Genomic DNA, 17,247 nt, shown 5'->3' with positions numbered 1-17,247 from the left:
AATTTTTAATATCTAAGTTGATTCTAATGATTTTTAAAATCTGAGTTGATTCTAATGATTTTTAATATCTATGTTGATTTTAGTGATTTTTAATATCTGTGTTGATTGCAATGATTTTTAGTGAGTTGATTCTAATGATTTTTATGATATGTATGTTGGTTTTAATGATTTTTAATATCTAAGTTGATTCTAATGATTTTTAATGTATGTGTTTGTAGATTCTAATGATTTTTAATATCTATGTTTGTAGATGCTAATGATTTTTAATATCTATGTTAATAAGTTAAACCTTTAAAGCAAAATGGTAAGATATTCTTTTTATTAATGAAATTCTTACTAAAGCTTTTGTTTTGTAAAATGATTTGAAAGCATGCTTTGGAAAAAAGCGATTGTTAGTTACGTCCACCATTTTACCGGCTTTAACTGTTAAATTTTCATTTAATAAAATTAAATTATTAAACAAGATTTGTTTATAAATTTGTGGCTACAATTTGTATTTTAAAATAAATTAATAATATATTCAAGAAAATCCATAATTAACTTATTAATAAAAACACGTGGGAAACAGCATGACCTCGTGGTTTTCCATTTTACTTCTTTGCTCTCATTTTACTTTTAAACTTATTAACTTTTATTCTTATTTCATTAATTTAATTTTGGAACCCACAGTTGTAGATGAAGTAAGAACTGGAACAGTCTGTATGTTCAAACTGTTTCACCCACAACAACTTATTACTGGCAAAATATGGTTTTAGACAAGGTTCGTAAATTGGCAGATCATTGTACCGGTCTTCAAGCATTCTTAATTTTCCATTCGTTTGGAGGTGGAACTGGTTCTGGATTCACATCCCTGCTCATGGAACGTTTGTCTGTTGATATGGAAAGAAATCAAAGCTGGAATTTGCGATCTATCCAGCTCCACAGGTTTCCACAGCAACCGTTGAGCCATACAATTCCATTTTAACCACCTATACCACTTTAGAACACTCCGATTGTGCTTTTATGGTCGATAATGAAGACATCTATGACATCTGCAGACGTAATTTGGATATCGAACGCCCTTCATACACCAACTTGAATCGTTTGATCGTCTAAATCGTTTCTTCCATCACCGGCTCTTTACGTTTCGATGGTGCTCTCAATATCGACCTTACCGAATTCCAAACAAATTTGGTTCCATATCCTCACATTCATTTCCCTCTTGTTACATATGCACCTGTTATTTCTAAAGAAAAAGCCTACCATGAACAGCTTTCTGTAGGTGAAGTCACTAATGCCTGTTATCAACCTGGCAATCAAATGGTAAAATGCGATCCTCGTCATGGTAATTACATGGCTTGTTGCATGTTGTATCGTGGAGATGTAGACCGACTTTTGAAAAACATATTGAGGTTTTATCGGAGATCTTTGTTCGCCTGGCTGGTGCTAATTTGACTCTCAAGAAGGAAAAATGTCATTTCTGTAGACCTGAATTAAAATATCTGGGCTATGTGGTGAATAATAGTGCATTGTTGGTTGACCTGGATAAGGTTTCAGCGATTCTTAATTTACAGACTCCTAAAAATTTAGGCGAAGTACGTAGATTCGTTGGAATGACGGGTTGGTATAGACGTTTCATACCAAACTTTTCGACAATTTTAGTATAGTTAGAAGAGTCCTAACTAAATTAACTAAGAAAAGTACTCCTTTCTTGAGGTCTTACGAATGTGAGAAATCGTTTTCCTTACTGAAGCAACAACTGATTTCAGGTCCGATTCTCGCGTGTACTGATTTTTATCTTCTTTTTTCTGTCCAAACTGATGCCTCTGATTTTAGTGTTGGTTTGGTCTTGAGTCAGGAGGCTGAGGGTGGTGAACAGGTTATCAGCTATATTAGTCGTTCGTTGAATAAAGCCGAGCGAAATTATTCTACAACTGAAAAAGAGTGTTTAGCTGTATTGTGGGCCATTGAAAAATTTCGTCCTTGTATCGAGGGTTCTCATTTTATTGTTGTTACGGACCACTATTCACTCGTGTGGTTGAATAGACTTCAGAATCCCTCTGGTCGTTTGGCTCGGTGGGCAATCAAGCTTCAGCAATATAATTTTACATACATCACTCACAAAAAAGGAAAGGATCATGTTGTGCCAGATCTACTTTCTCGTTCGGTGCCTACTTTGAATTCGGTTAATGTTGCGCCGTCGAATAGTACTATCGCTCTTCCTATTTCGGATCCTTGGTATCTTGATTTGCGGTCGAAAATATCGAATGCTCCTTGGAAGTGTCCTTCTTGGTTTGTTCAGGGTGAGTTGGTTTATAAACGAGTGAGACATACTGATCTTTCGAACTCTCTTCTGGGAGACTGGCGGATGCTCGTACCCAAGTCCCAGAAAACGTGTTATTTCCGAAAACCATGATCTTCTAACTAGTGGTCATTGCGACGTAAGTAAAACAGTTGCTCTAATTAATCAATACTTTTATTGGCCATCACTTCGTGCCTGTGGAGGTATATATGGTCCACAATATAAATAAATATATACTTTAATAATATTAATATTTTAATAAAATGATGAAATGAACCGTACACGTGTGTTTATAATAATTTGAATGAATGATAAAAAATAATAATAATTGATTTTGTTTAGCAACACGATTTTGATTTTTTACATGTCGTGTGCACAGCATGCTACAGCCACTTCCCCTCCTATAAAGATGAATAAAAAGAGGAATATGGTGTGGTGGTTTTGGGGTTAATTGTTGATATTTAATTGGTAGTTGTATCATTTGTTGAGCAAGTTGTTGCATTAATGTATTGATGATTGATATTGAATCGACCGTTGGGTTACTTGTTGTATTGGTTGTTGGGTTAATTGTTGAATTGGTTGAATTCGCTGGTGAGTTAGCGATTGTTTTCGCGGGTGAGTTCGCGAGTGGGATCGCTGGTGAGTTAGCGATTGATTTCACGGATGAGTTCGTGATTGGGTGCGCTGGTGAGTTAGCGGCTTGTTTCGTGGGTGACTTCGCGATTGGGTTCGCTGGTGAGTTAGCGAGTGAGTTGGCGGTTGAGTCATCATCAGCGGGAATCGTTATTTTAATAAAATGATAAAATGGACCGTACACGTGTGTTTATAATAATTTGAATGAATGATAAAAAATAATAATAAAAAGTGTGCCATGAAAAGTTGTTTTTAATAAAATGATTTGTTATATAAATTACAAAAAACAGATTAAAAAAATAAATTATCCATTAACAACCTAAAATGTGGTAGAATAAAAATAATTTTTAAAATTCAATAAAAATATCGTACATGATATTGTACAACATCGTACAATAATGCACCACAGTGCCGATGTCTCCATGTTAGACGGTGTACTGTTTGCGGTGTTCATAAATTTGAAGTCTTAAGCAGGTTTCTATGCTCCTCGTGCTACTCCTTCTTACCCATGGCAGGTTCTTTGTTGTGATATCGTTGGTCCCTTGCCTAGATGTTCTAAGGGCAATAGTTTTATCTTGGTGATTGCCGATTGCTTCACTAAGTTTTTCTGTTTCTTTCCTTTACGTAGTGTCACTGCAGATAAGGTGGTTGAAATTATGGAAAATAATATTTTCTTACTGTTCGGTGCTCGTCAGTATCTTATCACGGACAATGGTACACAATTTGGAAGTAAAATCTTTACTAAACTATGCAACCAGTATAGAACCACTATTCTTTATACGGCTAGTATCATCCTAGAGCAAATCCTGCAGAAAGAATAAATAGGGTATTAAAAACAATGATTTCATCTTATGTTAAAGAAAATCAGCGTCTTTGGGATGTTAATCTCGCGAAGATTTTTTGTGCAATTAGAACTGCGAAACACGATGGTATAGGATGTTCTCCTTTCTTTGCCCTCTGTGGGAGAGAACATGTGTTATATGGTGACCTATTTAAAAACCCTATCGATTCAAAAGAGGATTCCTTTATCAATCCTGACCGATCTAGTAGTACCCAACTATCACCAGATTCTTATGAACTTCTTCCGAAAACCATCCTAAATAAAAAGAAACAGTCTATAACTCGTACTCAAAATAGGTATAGTCTTAGGAAACGCGTGGTGAAATATAAGGTGAATGATTCTGTTTGGAAACGAAATTTTATACTGTCTGATGCTTCAAATACTTTAACGCTAAATCGGCTCCTAAGTTCGTGGGTCCTTATCGTATTAAATCTGTAGTGTCTCCCTGGACGTATGAGTTGATGGATGCAAGTGGTAAATCTCTAGGAATGTATCATGCTAAAGATCTGAAGCCCGATAATAATTCCCTGAATGATCTACACTCATCTGGAAGTAGTGATGTATCCGATGTTGAGTTTAATGTTCATCTTTCTAATCGCCGTATTTCGTTCGTGTCAGTGTTGGCGGTGATTGTTGCTATGAATATTGAGTTCCGATGTTTTTTTCATTTTTCCTTATCTAGCCCTGCGGCTGAGGGCTTCATAATATCGCTGCCGTCCTCTGCGTTAATGATTTTCGGTTTAATACCTTACCATCTTACATCTTTGATTGTTTTTGATATTCCATAGATAGATGTTGTGGATAGTATTGGTCTGACTGTTTCCCTGTTGGTGTGGTACATCCCTTAGTTTAACATGATTGCCCTCCCCTATTTTTCTGAGCCAGTACCACAAAAAAAATTACTGTGGGCGTTTAGCCATTGTTGTTCTGTTTTATGATGGTAATAGCTGTCATATTTTCGCCGCCGGTAGCGATATACTGAAGGGGTTTTTGTTTTGCGTTCGAATTGATGTATTTTTTTTGTTTGTGGGTTGGTTTTAATAGTCGAATTGTAAGAGCGATAGACGCCAGTCAAGCGTCGAGTCGAATTTGTATTTAGGGTATCGTTTTGTCGTAGGTTCAGCACTAACTTACCTATCTTTGTATTCCTAATCCTTTCCGCTTGCTTTTCCTAATCTTTAGCATTACACCTTGTTTTGTTATCCTGCTAAAGTCATTTTTTTTGTTTTGGAGTCTCTTTGCCTCACGAGAATATCTCTGTGTTAAAGATTTTAGTTTGAAATACGTATCTGACTGCGTCGGGTGTTGCTTGCCTATATCTGTGTAAGCCATAGTGTTATTTCCCTTTCCTATTGTCTATGGTAACTTTTCGCTTTCCCGGTCGCGTATACGTAAGCTATGACATAAATCCGGATAGCACTTTCAAACTCCTGTAACCCTATTCCTTTCTTTTACCCCAGTTTTATTTTTTTTTATTTTTGGATTACTGATCTCAGAGGTTGAAGTGATCATTGCTTGCAAGTTGATGGTACCTGTGTTGATGACTATTATCTATTGTTTATTATTTTCTTTTATTTTTATTTCTTTTCCCTTCCGGCCGATTTGCCGAAGACTTGATGGCTTGATGGCTAAGGTCTGAGGTGGATCAAGTAGTTGGTGTCTGAATTTGAGTTGTTTTCTTTTTCAACTGTTGGGTTGGATACGTTTTGGTTTTCAGTTTTTAAGTTTACTGGGTAAACTTCTTTCAGGTAGAGGGGGCATGTTACAAGTTCATCTTGTAATTGAGTATAAAGTCATTATTTTTGGTTTTCTTTAAATTTTTGCTAGAGTTGTTCGCGACATCTGTTGTTCGTTGTCAAGTGTTCTTTTTGATAAAGATTCGTCGACTTGTACTCGTGCGTCGATGCATTTATCTTTCAATAATAATTTCAATTTCCGCTCTCTTATGTCATTGCACCTGTTGTGTTTGATTTAACCCTATGACGCCTTAGTTTGGTCACATTGTTAGTTGAGTGAAAATTTAGTATAACTTCAGCTCGTGGTTCGTTGATTTACGGATATATTAAGGCCGATTACTTATTCGATCGTTGATCGAACCGATATTTTCGAATTTGTGGCTTAACGTCACGCTTCGTCTATTACAACTTTTGGTAAGGTTTTTCTTTCTATAAAATACACAAGTCTAATGTTCGTATATTTTATTCTCTAGACTTCTTGTGACAGAAGGGGGTGCCGTGAGATTTCGTAAGGACTTTTTCTCTTTGGAGATTATTTTTTAATTAGTCTCTTCGTTGGATTTTCTGATTGACCTTGAGTGTCCTGTATCAAAGGTCGCCTTGCATCGTAGTTCGAAGAAAAATCTGGTACAGTCAGCTGAAGTCGCTACCCTAACCTAACCTTTTAATTGGTCTTCCACAACGGACTACATTTCATCGTGAGATAAGTTTTCCTTATAAGTTATTCTATTTTGATAATTTTTTTTTATATAAATATCAAATATTAATATAATCTTTTTGGCATAATTAAAGATCCGTCAAAAATCGACGTCTTTTTTTAACCGGTGTGAAATTGCGTGAATAATAGTTAAAAAATAAAAAAAATTGTCGGAAAAGTGTCAAACTTACCGAAAAATCACTTTAAGGTTTCGCTGTGACGTCACGTTTTGTGACGTCATCGGCCATGCTAACCACATATCTCGGCATCACCAACGGTATAACCAATCGTTTACTTCTTTTTACAGCCAATCATATAACATTATTCTGATAAAATTCAAAATCAAATAATTTTCACCAAATTTATAAAAGAATTAACAGGTTTTTTCCAACGCATATTTCGGTTGAAATACGTTAAATGGGTGTGGGTCAAATATTGGTAGGGTCTTGTTGAAAAAAAAACGTTCGGATTCACATAATATACTGATTTATTTTCGAATTTTGTGTAGAAATTAGATTTTGAGTAAGGTTAATTTACGTTTAAACTGAGCATTTCCCAAATGTCGGATTAGATATGGAGAAGGGTGTGGGTCAAATATTGGTATGGTCTTGTTGAAAAAAAACGTTACATTTGGATCCACCTAATATATTGATTTATTTCAGAATTTTGTGTAGAAATTGTGACCCGTGACGAGTCCCTTTACAGTTCGTAGAGCGTTTCTACCAAGTCTTACGAAAGTCAAGGCTGCCTCTGCTGAAAGATAATGTAATAAACTAATAGCTAGATAATTGAAAAAGGCTTCCTTTTATCTTTACCGAGCTTTCGGAAATTTTATTTTTCCTTCTTCAGGGTAACTACAATATTGAGACAACAAAAGTTATAAAGATTCGTACAAAATGCATCTGAACTACTTACAAAAGTGGATTACACATGGAACTGAACCAAAGTTAGACATGAGGTCGCAAAAATTGAACGCTAGACATCTTCTTTAACAACTAAACCTCTCCGAATTCACGAAAAGTGACAAATTAGAGATCAAATAATACTAAAAACTTTTTATAAGGTTAATTATGACACTATTAAGATTAAGTATTACTTACAATATTAAAAACACGTTAAAAATTCTACGTTAAAAGTTAAGACGCAATAAGTCATGCAAGTTTTTAATACCACAAAAAACTTTATTATATTGAATTATCACCAATTTTTTGTATTATTGCAGTAGTTCTTCACATAGTTCTCACCATTTAATTTGTTAGTTGTTCATATTGCCTGTTTAAATATTTGTTTACGTTTCCAAGTTCAACGTATTAAAGTTACCATTTTAGAAGTGAAAAAGGTAGAGCTTGGTGGCGCCCTTTTACTATCTATACATATTGTTTTCTCACTCTTTTTGGATCGTTTTCGAAGGTTTTCAGCGCGTAACATAGTTTTTAAGTTATAACATAAACTAGAATCTTTAAGTTTCAATTGAACACACATCATAGTCATATCTAAATTGTTCTTGGGTTATTTTTGGGAGTTTAGCCGTGATTCATGGGTTAAATTAAATCCAGTTTTAAGATTAAAATTATTTATTATTAAGTATATTTCATTACTACTTGTTCTACACTAGGCACCTTATTTAAATGTAGTAACAGTTATAATAAGTACTTATCAAGTGTGTATTAGTTTGGAATTTTTAATACCCAATTACAAAAAACATAAACCTTTTGGCAGTCCTTTAAAAAAAGATTTAATTTTATAATTTAAAAATATTTAACCACATAAATTACTTACTTTAGCTGCTGCTGCATGGGATGCTTGCCCGAAGAAAGGGACTTCAATAAGGAGTGCTTTTTGACTCAAACAAAACAATATTAAGATATCTTTTCTTGTTGAAACGTCCGCCTCGTACCAGTTCAAATTATAAATTGATATTGCCACATTTCCAGCCTAAATAGTTATAATAACAAAGAATTAACAAAATTATCTCACTATTAAGATTTATGTTATTATACATACCCAAGTAGTAACCCTTTGTGCAGCTGAATGAAGTAATAATACCAGCAAGAAACACAACATTGAAAAAGATAAAGCTATCAAGTTCTTTTTCTAAAAATATAATTAGATTAATTAATTGATATACATAATTACACTATTTAAAATACAAACCGAAACAAACAGAGTTGTCGATATAATTAATGAAAGTACCATAACTATTTTCGTTGGGACGAGAAAGTTTACAAAGAAGTTATTGAGGCATTGAAACATTCTAAAACGATTAATCAAGAAAAATATAACAATCATGTTGAGGTGTAACCCACCTGAATAATTGTTGTTGATACAAGATAATTAATCGCAATTTTTCAACATTTCTCTTCTTATTTTTAGCCAAATTTGTATTACCAATAACTTCGTTTAGGTTTTTTAGACGCAAAATCAATAATTCCATGGAATACCAATACAAACTTCCTCCAGAAAGCATGATGTATAACGCCGACAACATATGTTTCAAATAACATCATTAATGTTATATTCCAATGTTTCAAATTAAAGGGGACATAATAATGAAATGCTAAACAATGTTTAAAACTTTTTGAAATCGAACAGTCATCGTCAAATATAATAAAGAAGCCAAAAAGAAACGGATAAAGAAATCTCACATAATTTGTTGATTTTAGTAAATTCTTTAATATGTTATCCACAAATTTAGTTCTCTCCGGGATATTGAATTTCTTAAAATCGCTCAAAATATCAATCATTTCAAGTAAACGATATCGATTTCGAAATAGTAGAATGTTACCAGTTACAGCTATCGCACTCATAATCATGAATTCCATGTGAAATAAAGATTTTGCAAAATTCGTTTTATAATCTATAATGAAGATATTTAATCCTATTTCATAGCATTAAAAGAAAAATACTTACTAATAATTTCTGTTATAAATGGGTAAATTGCCCACGTTGCATTAAAAATAATTAGAATTGTTGGTGCGAGTCCTCGAAATCCATTCGATACGGGCCAATATTGATGTTTCCGAAAATGTTGTTCTAAAATGTAAAAACCGGGCGTTGTCTTCATTTTGTACACAACCCGACTGGAATAACAAACAGAACTGAATGGAAAAGCTTCTTAACTTACCGGTAAAAACAGCATTAAAAATTTAATCATAAAAATTGATTTAGTTTAACCCTTGTGTTACTAACCGCACACCTGGGTATGTTTTCAACTTTCAAGTGCTACATAGAAAAAATTGGTTAGTAACACAAGGGTTAATGGATTTTTAGCATGACAATTCCCGTATAATTTATTCAAATCAACAATTTATATCGCCACGTTTCTTTTAGACATAAATTTGTTTACATATAAATTGGACAGTACCCATTTAAAAATTTTTATAATGATACATCAAGGTTTTTATGTCTTCACTTAAACTGCAATCTGATAAGCATTTTATTATTTTTAATATTTACAATTTTCCCTTCTACTATATATATATATATATATATACACCTCCAGATCTTCTACCCCCCTCCCCCCTTTCCATCCCTTCGACTCCTCGCCCCCATCACCTCCCTCATCCATCTTTTGCCCTCGCCCCTCTCTCCCAAAATCTGCTTCCTGTCCATTGTCTCCTCCCTTAGCTCACTACATCCTCTCAGCATGTGTTCTAGCGTCTCCCAATTCTCTCCACACAGCCTACATCACCTCTCCACATCGTCCGCCCTGTACCTATTCCCCCTCTCTTCGTTAGCGCAGCGGAATCTGGCCACCAATCTCTTCCCTTTGTCATGCCCCTCCATCAACAAATATTTTGGCAGTTCCTCTGTCACTATCTCCCCATACCTTTCATTGTATCTCCCTTCTCGTATCTGTGACCTTCTTTGCTGCCCCTGTATATCCCTGTCCTTATCTCTCAGTTCTGTCCACATTTCACCTCTTTCCCCTCTTCTGTTTTCGATCCCAGTTAGTGAGTATCCCACTCTTCTATAATATTCTTCCCTGTCTTTTTGCCCATAGATCAGCCTCCTCTCCTTAATATCCTCCACCACTCTCCCAGGATCCTGCAATGCGGTCTTGCTTCTATCATTTCCTCATACTTCACTGCTCTTCTCCCCGCCTCCACCCTTACTGCCTCCACCTTAACCTCCTCCCTCACTACATACCCTGGGGTCTCCCTTACCAACCCTAGTACCCATCTCCAATATCGTGTGTATATCCTCCAGCAAACCTTGTTCTCTCCATCCCCATACTTCTGCGCCGTACATCATTGTGCTCCTTACCAAGCCATCAAACATAACCTTTCTTTTTCCCACGTCTCTTCCAAAAGTTCTTTCTCCCCATCCCCAAACTTGTCCCATCACCCTGTTCTTATTAAAAAATAAAGTAAAAATGAATACATCAGGTGATCAATCTTCAACAATTGACACTGTATTAAAGTGCCTCCCTTCTGGAGCGCGAATCCAGCAACATGGTTTCATCAGATTGAAGCGCACATTTACCTACCGAAATAGTTTCTATTATATATGATGTCGTGGATCCTCCACCAGATCTCGACTCATATTTATGTTTGAAAACCACTCTCATCAACAGGCTTTCTTAAGTGAAGAAAAGCGCCAAGATGATCTCCTTTCCGGTTCTCAGAGGGGAGATCAGAAACCATCTGAGTTTTACAGAAATATGTTATCGACAGTCGGTGGATCACAAGTTGAGAACCCGAACCTGTTGTTAAAACTTTGGCGAAGAAGACTACCTCAAACCATTTCAGTAGCGCTGTTATCTTCCGGAAAAGGTAATAATTGTAGAAGATAAAAGTTTCGTTCACAAAAAGTACATTTGTTACTATCATTCAGCGAGAAAGAATGTATTCTTTATAATTCTTTTAAAAAACCCAGTGCCTCAACATCTTCCCAAGTTCTAAAAAAACTAAGGAATGTTTCGATAGAGAATAATCAATTAATAAATTCAAAATTCAATTCAAACAAGATATATAAAGGACAAACTAACCCTGTTATTAACGAAATCAGTTCTCGCCTGTATGTTTACGACAATCAATCCCGTTTCAACTTTCTTATTGATACAGGAGCAGACATCTCTGTGCTTCCTTATAAATTCTTTCATAACCGTACCAGAGATACCATTTCTACGTTAACTGCAGCAAATGGTACGCCCATAATTACATATGGAAAAAAATTATTAACGTTAACTTTACAATTGAGAAGAAATTTTCCTCACATCTTCACAACTGCAGATGTTAACAAATGGTACTGATTTTGTAAACATATTCGATATTATCGTCGACATCAAAAACCCTCGTTTAATTGATAATACCAAAAAATTATCCTCAACAGGTAGCATTTCAAATACTTTCATACCAATACCAAAACTTTTCTCTATCGAAACTAAATTCACTTCTCTCATTAAATATTTCCAAAAATTAACTTCATCGCCTAACTTTTTATCTCCAGTTAAACACAACACAAAACATCTAATCATTACAAACACTCACTTGCCATTTTGTCGTCCAAGACGTTTCGTCTCATTAAATTTTCTATCGATAAAAAAGAATTTGAATACATGGTATCATTCTTTTGTTTTTATAAATTTTTTATCATATTCGAATTTAATTTAATAATCCTCTTTATTGGTCATAAACCAATATATTTTATGAAACCCAATATTTCTTTTCTAATCATTTATCTTATTATTCAATATAGTTTCAAATCTCAACTGCACGAGTTTGTCTTTTTGTGTGTTTTGTTTAAACCTCTCGACTTGGTTTCGAACTTAGCTAACTGTCCAAGGGAAATTAAGTTGGTGGGTATCGGTATAAGTTCGTGGCGCCCTTTTATTAACATCGTAACCGCCCCGTTTCCATTGCGTGAGCTGGAGCCCGTACCTATCCAACCAAAGCATACTAAAAATACAGGCCGTCGTGTTGTAGGGGGGATTCGAAGGACTGGCTACGCAAACAAAGACGGCATAATAGCATCGTAGCCGTTCTAGTCGCCTTACGATGACCTCATACATCTAAAAAGTATAGTAAACGCTGCGATCCAACCTACTCAACGGTTCGTACGCAACTAAGCGTTCCTTCCAAACCGAGTGTAATCCTTCGAGATTCAATCGTCCCCACCACTACACGACGGCCTGTATTTCTAGTAGGCTTTGATCCAACATATTTGTGTTCTGTCTTTTGTAATTTAGGTAAACCACCCTTTTGTTTTTATTGCCACAGCAGTAACCATACAAAGTTTTTATATAAAAACCTTGGTAACCATAAATATCTGGCGGATAAGTGATCCTGCCGATAATCTGACAAAAATATCCGTACATTGTTATACAGTACAAACTAACTTATCTGCCACATAACGGTGTCGGGAAGTTTATCGGTATATTGTACAACCGGCCCTAAGTATAATAAATATAATATCGTAGTGATAAGTTTGTTAATAAAAAATAAAAAACCATAATTACAAAAAGCAATAAACAAATAAAATAATAAAATAAATCATTCAAATTAAAACCGTAAACTGGCGTTCTCATCATCTTACGTAGAACAAATTAATTTATTTAAAATTAACTTGTAACTCCAATGCTAATTGACAGTGGAAATTGTTAAAGAAAAACAAAAATAAAGCATTAACTTGAACAATCTGTATCTTCGACACGTATAACACAAAAAAATATTCGACACGTATATCGTCGTATCTGTCCGATCGCCGTTTTAAGGGTAGAAATCACCCTGTCCGATTATTTTGCGAATTATTTTTACGTTTGTTGCGAAATCATGTATCTAAGGGTTTTTGGGGTCGCTGATGACGAATCTGATATCCGTTTTCGAGAATTCAAAATGGCGAATCCAGAATGGAGTGGCTCACAGATGCATCAATGTGGAGAACTTTTGAAAAATATGAAAATTAGAAGTGTTAAGAAAAATCGGTATCCGGAGCATGATACAGAAAAACTTTTACAACAAAAGTTGTCGCAAATTGTACCATTGACCTCCGCGAATCCACATCCAAGGTACGTGTAATCTTTCACTTGCTCTATCTCTCTTCCCTGCCACCTCCATTCCTCCTTTTTTCTTCTCCCCCCTTTGCAGAACTTCATTATCTTTGTTTTCTCGACGTTTACCTCAAATCCATTCGCCTTCAAATATCTTTCCAGGGACCTCATCATCTTCTTCATCTCCTCCGCCTCTCTAGCCACAACCACCAAATCGTCCGCATACGCTTGTTCCTCCTATCACCACCCCACCCATTTGCCCCTTCACAAGACTCTTTTCCAAGTCCGCCGTATATATTGCAAATAGTTTGGGACTAAGCGGGCACCCCTGTTTCTATCCCTTTATCGTCCAGAATACCTCACTTAACTCTTACCCCACTTTAACCTTGACTATCGTCTCCCTGTATATCTCCTTCACTCTCCCTATCAGTTGTTCAACTTCTTGTTCAACTCCCTATCTACGAGGTATTTCAGAATGTATATATTGTCAATTGCCCCTCTTCCTTTCCTGAATCCCGCCTGCCCACCCGGCAACAATTCCCCCCTCTCCATTTCCTCTTCCAACCGTCCCAACAGTATCTTTGCATAAATTTTGAAAGTTGTGTCCAACAGGGTGATTATAATTGCTCACCACCCTTTTACTCCCCTTTTTATACAGTGGGCATATTATCCCCATCCTCCACCTGTCCGGAATCCTTTCCCCCATCCATACGTCGTTTATTACCTTCCATAGTTTCTTCTTCACTGTCTCCGTCGTCTCCAACCATGCCTCATTCTGGATCTCATCCTCTCCTGGCGCCCTTCCCCTCTTCAATCACCTCAACCTTGCCTCCATTCCTTCCAGTGTTATCTGTTCTCCTCCTTGCATCCCTCGCTCTCCCTCTCCCAGTCTTCTGTCTTCCACCCCTCCTAACAATCCCATGAAGTACGTTCTCCATTCAGTCATCTATATATCTCTGCTGATTTCCTCTTAAATTGTTAGATTAAAATTTTCTACTTTGTCGCCATTGAACATGGAGAAACAGTAATTCAATTTTTAACCAACCTCTATAAGCTACTCTGATACAACATATGACAATCTATTTGTTAGCATCTGAAAAGTAATCGTGCCAATTTAGAGCTTTTTTGAAAGAACGTGGGCTGAAATATGGGGTTTTAAAGGGTGTGGTGAAATTTGACAAAAAAAGCTTAAAACCAAAATAACTCGAAAACCAAAAACGCAAAGTTATTAGTACTTATAACTTTTATCAAAACCTGGTATATTTTAATAATTTAAATTTTTTGTAACAGGAAATATTTAGTTTCGTTATTGATATTAAATATAAAACTTGTGCATTAAATAATTAATATTTGCTATCACCTTAATTAGAAAACTCTGCATATCGTACAATTAGAATAATTTAAGTCAACTAAAATTATATAAGTACGAAGGCTTCCACGGTCGGTGTTAATTAAACTAATAATAGAACTCACACTAGCACTATCACTAGAACTAACTGTAGAGCTACAACTAGAAACTTTCGGGTTCGAAGTGTTTCTTCGAACTTGTTTCTGAAGAAGGTTGCAACATGGCATTCGAAACGTTACACATTTTTTCAATAATCGCACGGCTTAATCCGACAGTTTCTAGTTCTAGGTTCAGTGTTAGTTCCAATGATAGTTGTAGTGTTAGTTGCAGTTTTAGTTTAACTATAATTATAATTTCAAACTTTTTCATTGACAATAGTGAACAATAGAATGAATTGTTTATCATTCTTATAACAACCGATTTGACATTTTTCATACAAATTATGAATGCAGAAGAAAAATTATGCCAAATTTAAAACAATAATCTCTTTATTAATCTCTCTTTAATAATTGATTCCTGAAAATTACAATAATATTATCTTATAGTTTTGATATGTTGTATCATAAACTACAATCTTTAAACTAATAAATTCCAAATTAAATAATAGTTTTGTAAAGCGCCTTTTGTAATCTATAATGATTAAAGTGATGTTTTGATATACATCACCTGCATATTCTAATTACTTACTTTTAATTAGTATTATCAAAGGATAAATTTCGCAAATTATAGTTGCAACAATTAGAATGTTTCCAGGCCACCCTTTCCACTCAAAGTTGGTTAAATATGAAATTTTCACAAACATCTTTCCAGTAAGTAAAAACAATTGATTTTTAATCGAAGGCGTTTTCTTTTTGCTGTTGTTTGGGTCATAAACATGAAATATTCATCGAGAGTAAAACAATGTCAAGTGAATTGAAATTGATCCATTAAACCCGTATTTGCAATATTTTTTTCATTCGTCTTATGATGTAATAATATAATCATTTACACCGGCCGTGAAAGCCTTCGTACTTATAATCATTTATCGTTGGACGTTTTACAAATGTTAGTTATATTTAAAAATTTTGGCTATTTCGTGTTATGTAAAGTTAAAACTGTACCATAAAAATGAGTCATACTGGTTTCAATTCCGAGCACCCACTTAATTTTGAGTCATTTACAAACTATACTATGAGAATTATGACTGTTAAACAATATTTTTCTATATATTTCCTTAAACGATGAGTTAGATTTGGTACGGCATTTGGGAAAGTGGAAGATGTAAGAGCAAAGGTAAAACGTGAAGCCTTAATACAAGGAATCAAAGGGGAAATATAAAAATGTATGTAGAGCAACCAAAAAGGGAAGAAAGTGGAAAGTAGGGAAAAGGTGGAGACAAAAGATGTTGGAATGATAGAGAAGGAGGTATTGGTAAGTGTACTGATGCGCTTGCAGAGAGGAAAGGCGGCAGCGGACGATGGATTACAGTATCAGGCATGGCTGAAGGTAACAGACAGTATTATATAGAAATTTCTTAAAGCCTTCAATAGGATTTGGAGGAACGAGGAATTAAATTACTACTTAAGCAGGAGCTTTGTTTCTTCAATCCCGTTAGCAACTCGAAATGACACGCTAATCCAGGATAGGATTGAGGACACTAAAGAACAATTATTTTTTTATTCACCAATATTTCGCTTTGTTCACTAAAGCTTCTTCAGGGGTTGAGTTTAAATTGTTTTTTTTTAATTTCCATACCAGACCAACTACAAATAGTTATACATGGCTTCTTTCAAATAAATTTACACTATTTACAATGTATGGCAAGAGAAGTCAACATTCACTCTTCTGGGAATATACAATTATAATTATGCTTTTTAAATTTATGAATAGGTCTTGGGGAAGTCTACGTTGTAATCGTTGATGGATATTTCTTCTGCCCAAATTGTAGATATTTGTTGATTCGCACATGCGTAGGTTTTCGTGAAATTTCTTTGTTTTACATGCAATGAATTCCTCTATTGTTTTGACGCCTAGTTCTTTATGGAGCTATGCCACCGTGAGTCTGAATGTTGATTTATCAGTTGTTTCTACCATAATTGATATTGTTTCCAAGTTATTACAATTGTATTGTTGTGTTTCATAGTGTTTCAGGTGTTTTTTGATTAGTATTGCCACCCCTCCTGAGGCAATTCGGTGTTCTCTGTCGTAGCGATATATTTTAAATCCAGATATATTGAACCTTTCTGAGTTACTTAGGTGGGTTTCTGTTATGCAAGCTATATCGATATATCGCTGTCTGGCTAAGAAGGCAATTAGAACCGCACGCTGCTTGTTGTCACCATTGGCATTCCAGTTTAGGAGTGTTAGGTTGGATATTGTTTGATTGCTAGGTATTGAAAAATCTTGGGATTAGATGGGTTGTGAAGAATTGTTTGATTTGATCAAGATAAGGAGATAATAGGTTTAGAATTGATTTAAGTATGATGCTTACGATTGATTGAGAATTGTTTTCACTTATAGGGGTGTTAGGATTTGCTGCTTGCGAGTAGGTATAAGAAGGATGATTGTAAGTAGAGGTTGGGGAGGAAGTTCTGATAGGGTTTGTGTTTTCTGAATTGAAGGAACGTATAGGTTTAGGTTTGTTTTTAGTGTCTAAATTTTTGTAGTATGTACAACCTTTATAATTGGCTCGATGTTGTTCCTGGCAGTTGACACATTGCGGAGGTGCCTTTTTGGATTTG

General features: G+C 35.1%; 1 pseudogene; it reads left to right on the top strand.

Annotated features, from left to right (window-relative positions):
* Positions 1-745: 745 nt before the first annotated feature.
* Positions 746-1,434, top strand: LOC111420347 (tubulin alpha-1 chain-like; annotated as a pseudogene).
* Positions 1,435-17,247: the final 15,813 nt, after the last annotated feature.

This window comes from Onthophagus taurus, chromosome 10 (assembly GCF_036711975.1).
Source record: "Onthophagus taurus isolate NC chromosome 10, IU_Otau_3.0, whole genome shotgun sequence".
NCBI classification, from domain to species: Eukaryota; Metazoa; Arthropoda; class Insecta; order Coleoptera; family Scarabaeidae; genus Onthophagus; species Onthophagus taurus.
Note: the sequence above shows the minus strand (reverse complement) of the source record. Positions and strands in the feature narration are given on the sequence as shown.